This window comes from Lygodium microphyllum, chromosome 25, assembly GCF_053477565.2.
Source record: "Lygodium microphyllum isolate KBCC chromosome 25, Lygodium_microphyllum_v1.1.10, whole genome shotgun sequence".
Lineage (NCBI taxonomy): Eukaryota > Viridiplantae > Streptophyta > Polypodiopsida > Schizaeales > Lygodiaceae > Lygodium > Lygodium microphyllum.
In genome coordinates, this window is record NC_141159.1 from 17,204,064 (window position 1) to 17,212,976 (window position 8,913).

The 8,913-nt window shown below is 40.4% G+C and overlaps 2 pseudogenes; both read right to left on the bottom strand.

The window, feature by feature from the left end:
• Nucleotides 1-2,645: 2,645 nt before the first annotated feature.
• On the bottom strand, nt 2,646-3,334 carry LOC148013948 (uncharacterized; annotated as a pseudogene).
• Nucleotides 3,335-3,353: 19 nt separating this feature from the next.
• On the bottom strand, nt 3,354-7,624 carry LOC148013949 (adenosylhomocysteinase 2 pseudogene; annotated as a pseudogene).
• Nucleotides 7,625-8,913: the final 1,289 nt, after the last annotated feature.

An 8,913-nucleotide genomic window follows, 5' to 3' on the forward strand; every position in this document is an offset into this window, starting at 1 on the left:
ATAACTAGGTGGCTACTCCACACAAACTTCCTCTTGCAACTCCCCCCTATAAGAATGTATTTTTAATATCCATTTGATGCATGATCCAACATTTTGATTCATCCACTATTATGATAGTCCTTGTAGTGGCCATTTTAGCCACTCAAACAAAAGTCTCCTCATAATCAATACCATGAGTCTATACATATTCTTTGGTAACCAGTCATGCTTTATAGCGCTCCATAGATCTAGTTGACTTATGCTTGATGTTGTAAACCCATTTGCAGCTAATAACTTTCTTATCTTCAAGTAAATATGTATCTTCATCTGTAAGTGCAACCATTTTTTCATTCATAGCATGATCCCAAAACTCATTATCTATTGCATCCTCAAAACAAGTGGATTTCACATCCTTCACAATCTTAGTTATCTATGCATAATGATGAGCTAGATAGCTATCATATGTGAATCATTATGTTGTCTTTCTTAATCTATTTGACGTATGTGGATCTAGATCACTAGTAGGTTCTTTAGCATCCTCTTATTCCTTTCATACACTAGGTGTTTTAATATATAGAATCCCAAATTCCTCATCCAAGTTATGCTTAGAACCATCTAAATCAGTATCAATATTAAAGAAACGTAATGATATATCTATCATAGTAGGTGAGTCTCCAACTTTCTCTTTACTTTTTCTTAACATTTGTGATATACTTTGTGGAGTAACTTGTGATCTCAATTCGCCACTCCAAGTTCTATCAATAGAACCATGATTAGGAGACTATTGTGGTCTAGTAAATGTCTATGACTATTTATCTATTTTTGGTACAATCACATCTCATGCTCATTAGCCCTAACTCCATTTTTCATATAAGTATACTAGCTACTCATTTCATCCAGAACAATATCCCTACTAACTTAGCTCACATTTAACATGGTTATACAATCAATATTTGGTCTACTCAAGGGAATATCCCATAAATATATATATATTTACTTTGGGATCTAATTTAATGAATAACTTATGAGAAAAATGTACACACGCAATACATCCAAATATCTTTATATGGGATAGATTTAGCTTTCTACTTGCATACTTCTTTTTCAATGTCTCACCATGTATAGTGGCTGTGGGTGTCCTATTAATAATGTATATAGTAGTATCTGCTTTAGTCCAATAGTAATGATACAAGTTTCTTTTTGAGATCAATGCATGAGACACCTCTACAATATGCCTATTTTTTCAGTGAGAAATTTCATTTTGCTGCAAAGTATCTCTAAATGTATATTATCTATGTATACCATTTTCCCACAAGAAATAAAAAAATTCATTGGAGAGAGATTTTCTATCCATCCAACCTTAGGTATTTAATATGCAACCTTGTCTCCTTCTCAATCAAATCCTTAAGCTTTCAAAGTGAGTGAACACTTTACTTTTCTCCTATATAAAGTAAAGCCATACTTTACGAGTATGATAATCAATGACATAAATATAATATTTGCAACCACTCAATGTTACAGTCTTTATAGGATCCCACACATCAAAATGTATCAATTCAAGTGGCTTTTTGTATACATGCTTTTCATATGGAAACACATACCTTGGTTTCTTTCCAAATTAACATACTTCACATACTTTATGTATCTCATCAACTCGAAACTTGGGCAAGCCATCCACAATTTCTTTTGCCTACATGTCTTTCAATTGTTTTACATTCACATGAGTAAATCTCTTATGCCAAATTTCAATATAATCTAGGATACCTAAACCTTGTGCAAACATGGTAGCATCCATTTCAAGAAGACTTACATAAAGAGTAAACACTCTTTTAGTACCTTTCTCTTTTCCAATCAACATGAAATGATTTTTAAGATCTTCTACATAACAACCATTAGATTCAACTGAAGCTTGTAAAGAATGGGATTAGAAGGTCTTACATGGGGTTAGCACATGAGAATACCCAGTTACAATGATGGGGTATCTAAGGTGTACAAGGACCTGATTAGGGTACCTTTTGATAAATACAAATATGTCTCCTCACCTTCACCTTCAGCTTCCATGGCTTTCCCTCTCTCTCTCCCCTCTTTCTTTCTCTTTCTCTCTCTTCTCCTAGTATTTCTCTCTCCTCTGCTCTCTTCTTCTCTCTCTTCTGCAGTTTTCTTCCTTCTCTCTCACTCTTTTAGGTCCCCTTCATTACATTTGGTATCAGAGCTTAGTTCTTGATCCTTCCTTTCTCTCTCCTTTCCTTCAAATCAAGTCTCATTTTCCAACAATAAACCCTACTTTTTAGGTACACAGGCAGAGATAGCAACTTTCTTGGAAGACACACACAAGCTATGGTAGGAGGCTTGGCCAAATCTGGAGGCAAGGAGACAAAAATGGCATCTTGTTTTCAACTTTGAGACTTGCACGGTGATGAAGAAGGATGCTGTGAAGTGGACCTGCAGGGAGATGAGCTTTCAACTGATGGTGTATTAACTTTAGATTCCGTATGCATAGAAATTCCTCCAGAGTCACGAATAGAACTACTCTGTATGGGCCCTGCCTCATTACCATCGGTACAAAGCCCTTGTACATTGCCATGGGACCCTCTGCCTTCACTGTTTTGATGGCACAATCCAATGCACCGGAGTATGTACAAATTTGGCCAGGCTCCATTTTCATCTCATGACAGAAAGGATTTGATGATTTCAATGTACACTTTAATCCCTTTCAAATACTCTTTTTTGTTCAAAACTCATTGTGGTCATGCAGTAGAATAGGTGTATTAGCCATTGGAGAGAATCCGAAACATGGAATGCCTTTCTCCCTCACAAAGCGGCTATCAGTGGTAGCAAGAAAAATCTCTAACTCGCTCAATTCACCTCCAGCCATGAGGACATGCTCTTTCAACAAGTTCCACCATGGATTTTACTCATTTGTAGCAGTGATGAAAGGGATACCCTGACTGGATAGTAATGACTTCTTTCGAGTGAACCTATAAGACAAGTTCCTCCAGGCGGGTGCCCATTCATAATCCATCTAGGCATGCAAGGCTACTAAATTAGCAAAAGGAGAGACTCGCATATCAAAGCATGTCTCTACTTCAGATGGTTTCATGTTCATGACAAATCTAGTGGGAGAAGCTATGCCGGCCTTCAGTACACAGGATTGATGGATGTAACCTCTACTTCTGCAACATGGCCAGCCTTTACAAGGTCAAACTGTGCCTGCCTAAAGCGGGTGATGGATTCAAAACTCTTCATCAAGTTTTCAAGGGGCATTTCTGTCATAGAGCTTGGATTCATGACCTGGAGCTCGTGTTGCTTTGATGACGGACCACCAGGGCATTCACTCACCATTGAAGATGCGGTAATGCCATCCAACCCATTAGCCTCCCTTCAGCCAAAACAATGATGCCAGTCTTGGTCTCAGGGAACACCCAACTATCAGTTTGAGGCTTGATAGTGATTTTCTTTACACCAGATGGTTGTTAGAAAAATTTCAACAGTTTCCACAACATCCTCCAAGGTCAAGACAGGAATATCTTCCATCAAGGATTGTAATGCATAGATTGGATCAACCTCTGTGACAATTACTCAAGCCCCTATAGCCTTCATGGCAACAGCACAACCTTTGCCAACATCACTGTAACCATAGACAACTGCAACGTTTCCAGCAATCATTATATACAGTGGCCCTCATGAGTCCATCAGGCAGTGAGTGGCGGCACCCATACAGGTTGTCAAACTTACTCTTAGTCACTGAATCATTGACACTGGCATGCATCAGATATAGATGATGGACCCTAGTGGTGATCTCTTTAGAGACACCAACCAACCTCTCCTTCATTCCGTGGTACTTCTTAGGATCTTGTTGATACCATCCCGCAAAATAGACAAGACAATTTGAAACTCTTGGCTATCAATAGAAGCTGGGTTAGGTAATGTGCCATCCTTGGCATAAGCTTCCTTGGCCTTCACACCTTTGTGGATCAACAAAGTAGCATCCCCACCATCATCCACAATCAAGTCTCGGCCACTACCAGGATCCAAGTCAAGACCTCTCTCAATACACCACCAGTACTCTTGAAGGGTTTCACCTTTCCAAGAAAATACAGATGCACTGTCTTGAGCGATAGAACGTGCTTGTATAGGTACACTATGTCCTGCAGCAGGTGGTTGTTGCTGGGTTGTTTGTAGCTATTGGGGGTACTGCTTGCTACAACTGAATACCACCCTATTGTTGTTGTTGCTGGTAAAATTTTGCCTTCATCACTAATTCTTCATTATTGCATCGTGGAACATTGAAGGCCACATACAACCACGGGTTGCAAGAAGAAGGGCAACCACAAATTTCTTGGAGAGAGCAGCCATTAACTCTTCCCCGATCTTGAATAACGTATGTCAATTGGTTCTTGGTCTCTCTTTTACATCCAATTGTTGAGCTCCACCACTTGATGAGAGAGATGGAAGGATTGCGTGCCTTCTTGAAGCTTGAGAGTGCCAATTGAATTCCCATCCCCATTTCACACTCTTGAAATGCATGCATGGCTGAATGCTCTTTAAATTTCTTTCCCCATTGATCAAGATTTTACTCTAATCCTTAACTATACTTTTGTCTTGATTTTTGACTGATAAGAAAGAATTTTGTAAGAAGGGTAAGTCATGCAGTCAGTGAGTCACTGATTTGCAGAGGTAACCCCTTCCCCTATCCCATTTCCTTATTGGTCATGCATCTCATGAAAAGCCCAACTCTTCAATTGAAATTGCATAGCATGTTGATTTCTTGAATTAAAAATCCATGCCATGTATACATAGACCAGGCGAGTTGGGAGCAAAAGAGGGAACCTTGAAGCCCCCTCCTGATTAAGACCCTGAAGGGGTACACAACCTAGCCCGGGGGAAACTTTGCCCACCTCTTGGTGATCCAGAGCCCAAAATTTTCTTGTAGGTGCAGGTACACTTGAATGAATAGCCCAAGCCTTGATCATTTACATTCTGCAACCTTGTAGATGTATTGGTAATGAGATGTATCACTTGGGAATGTATGGTGGATGTATTGGTAATGAGATGTATCACTTGCGAATGTATGGTGGAGGTATGCAGTGATGGGCAGGGTATGCAGTCAAGAAATGGTCTCAGCAAGAGAATTATTGATGCAAATGATGTATGGCTCTATGTGGCATTGAGAACCACCATTGAGGCCCCTTATTTCTTGGAATAAGCACCTCATCATTGGGATAATGTATGCTCATTGAAGGAGTTCTTGTAGGGTGTTGCAGATAGCCAGTCCCACACAGTTAGCCTGCAAAAGTCAATTACAGCAAAGCCTTCTTGTGTGATTGAGCATAGAACCCATAGCTCAATTTTAAGAGGGCATCTTCCCCTTTGATCCAAACCAAAAATCTCTCCATTCCACCCTACGTTTTGGAAGATACACCCAATTTTGTGCTCAAAGGTGCTATGGGACAGGCAGCAGTCCTACACAGTAAGGCCACAAAAGTCAATTACAAAAAAGCCTTGATAATTTACTATCAGAGATATTTTTACATGGCCTCGTAGAGGGGATTGTGACTTTTAATTTGAATAAAAAATTTGGCAATCCAAGCTTACTAGATCAAGATTTTTCCATTTCTGTAATAGGGGGTCTAGTGGACTGCACTTAGGATGGCAGGCCACAAGGGAAAAGCAAAGACCCAAGAGGACTTCAAGAGTGAAATAAGGGACTTTTGTGCCTCAATGAATGATTCTAGCTTAGCCGAAGAGTATTGTGAAGACGTGTTTGAAGATGGTGCCCCCGAGATGGACCGCTTGCCTATGCTTAACCATACTCTATGCCAACATGAGACCCGTCATGCCGACCGGCATCAAGAGTTGGAACAATGCCATAGGAAGATGGAAACACGCCAAGATTAGCTTCATTTTGAGATGATAGAAAAGATGGACTTACTCATCAAGTGCATGGGCGCCCTCATCCCTGCCACCACACCCTCCTCGGCTTAGCCCAAGGAGTATGTTCCTCCTCGTGAGGCCAACCGCCCTTCTCCCTTGGAGACCGGGCATAGCCCACAAGGTTTTGGTGGCACCCATGGCTTTCCCCATAGCACTTATGAGATGGGCGAGCCCTCCACTAGACATGATGAACCTATCCTTCCCTCCTCCATTATGAACCCTTCAAGCCCATCCTTGGGATAGTAGCTCCCCCATAATGGAAGCTATATGCATACTCATGGGAATGGCGAGCAAGGTCCTAATGCAAATTTTGGACAGCATGGAATACAAGGTGTACATGGGCAGCATGCACATGGCAATGGGCAGCATGCACATGGTAGTTTTGGGTTGCAAGGCCCCAATGTTCAGTTTGGTTTGCATGTATTGCATGGGCAGCAAGGCCTTAATGTAGGTGCACATGGGAAGCATGGGAATTTTGGGCAGCAAGGCCCTAATAATCAGTTTGGCCCACATGTAATGCATAGGCATTATGGCACCAATGGACATTTTGGTCAACAAGGCATGTATGGGCATTCTCACAGACATTATGAGTACCAGGACCATTGGCATGGGTTCGATGTGCAAAGGCAAGTGCTTGCGCCTACTTATGGTCAGCATGCATATGATGATTGTGAATATTTTGAGCAGCATGCATCTGATGACTATGTATGTTCTTATGAGCTACATTTTGGTCACATACATGGATGGTTATCTAGACAGTACTATGTACATGGACAACATCATGCAAATTTAGACGAGTATGTACATGGTGAGCAACATCATTATTGGCATCGGAGTGCTCAATATCATCAGCCACTTGATCATTACTATAAGCAACATGCACATCCTTATGAGCCACATGATACTTCTCAGGAACAATGCCATGATGAGAGCATCTCACTACTCAAGCTCATGAGCAGGTGCCCCATTAGCCTAAGGCCATTAACTTTGAATGCCCAGTAGTAGCCACACATGTGGAACTCATGGACATGAAGTGCCTAGGGATTGATGCAGTGAATGATGTAGTGATTGGAGCCTCATCTGCTCCAGTCTGACTTGGCCTATTGGTTCCCAATGAGTTTATGGACAAGTCAATGTATGCAACCGTATGGGTCTGTAAGGATCTTGTGCCACCATCAGTGCTTGAAGATGACACCATAAATTACTTCTATGATACAGCGGATGCATTGGATCACAATTATCCTTTTGACCCCGGTGGTAGTATGGTGACCCATGCTTATATGGATGACCCTTGTGCTCTTGATGCTTATTATGTAGGTTATCCATTTCATCCCAGGGATTGAAAAAAGCTCTATCTACATCAACACTCCCCCAGTGTAGTCCCCTCTCCTTGAGGCGGCAACCTTGGCTGAAGGAAAACTCAATTTGGGCCTATTTTCCAGTAGATAGTCATTTGTTTTCGAACAATTTTGGACATGCATTAATTGCACCCATGCATGACCTACCTGGCTGAAAGTAAGTCAACAAGCTTTGTTTTGACATGCGGAATGTCTCATTTGGAGTTTCCCATGGCAAGTTATGAGCAATTTTCCACTGCAAGCCTGTTCAGGATAGCATGATGTCCACTGTTGTCCAACCCTTCTTGTTTGGAATTGGTGACTGAGTTACCTTCTTCCATCATGCTCACACTGCATACATGCTCATAGGCCATCGTTCCTCAACATTTCACCCCCCCCACCCAGCCATACCAATAGGTCCTCTCTTTTTTTTCGAGGGCAAAAACCTTCCAGGTCAGGATGGAATGTAAAGAATGGGATTAGAGGGTCTTACACGGGTTTAACACGAGGTTAGCACATGCAAATACCTGGTTACATTGATGGGGTATCTAAGGTGTACAAGGACCTGATTAGGGTACCATTTGATAAGTACAAATCTGTCTCCTCACCTTCACCTTCAGCTCCCATGACTTCCCCTCTCTCTCTCCCCTCTTTCTTTCTCTTTCTCTCTCTTTTCTTATCTTTCTCTCTCTTCTCCTAGTATTTCTCTCTCCTTTTCTCTCTTCTTCTCTCTCTTCTATAGTCTTCGTCCTTCTCTCTCTCTCTTTTAGGTCCCCTTCATTACAAACCTACAATCCTTGTTCCACCATTTGACCAATAGAAACCAATATTGTTTTATACTTGGTACATACAATATATCAGTCAAGTACTTATTTTACCATCTTCTACACAGAAACATTTTCATGAGTCTCCACATAGGCGTAAGACTGTGGATTGTACATCTGTCTAAACCACTCTCCATAAGAAGTCATGTGGTTAGAGGCACTTGACTCTACATCAAGGTAAATATTAAGAGATCCCCATGATTTTTAGTTTATAGATAGGTGGGGAATGTTTTGTTGATCGATGGTAAAGAGTTTAGAAAACTAGGTGATTGTTATGAGAAAATCTTATTTTAAAGCTATTTTTAGGCAAAATTTGGATCAAAATATACAAGTTTTTGCATATAAGGGTGATTTTTTGAGTTTTCAAGCCTAAAAATTTAGTCAAGCGGCCAAGAAAACCTCCAAAAAATACCATTTGGACTAGAATCCTCCCCTAATTTTTACCTTAGCCTATATATCATACATAATTCTTTAATGAACCATCAATAATCATAATATTCATAAAGTGCTACAAAACAAACAACTATTCACTTCTATCATTATTATTTGTACTATTCGATGCATAATTGTCTTGTTTTTTTATCATTTCTAATGTAGCCTTCTTTTGGAAGCTATTTTTTAAAATGTGGCCTTTCTAATCACCATGTAAATAATTCTTGCTATCGCTAGAATTATGTTTCCTTTTAGAATCTACAAGTTGGTGTCTTTGACTTTCCCTTTCTCGAGAATGACCTTCCCTATTTTGTTGTACATCATAACTTTGACTATGACTACACCTTGGCCTCTATCATAACCTCTACCTCTATTAGTAGAGTAAAGCATCTCTTTAGACTTGTTCT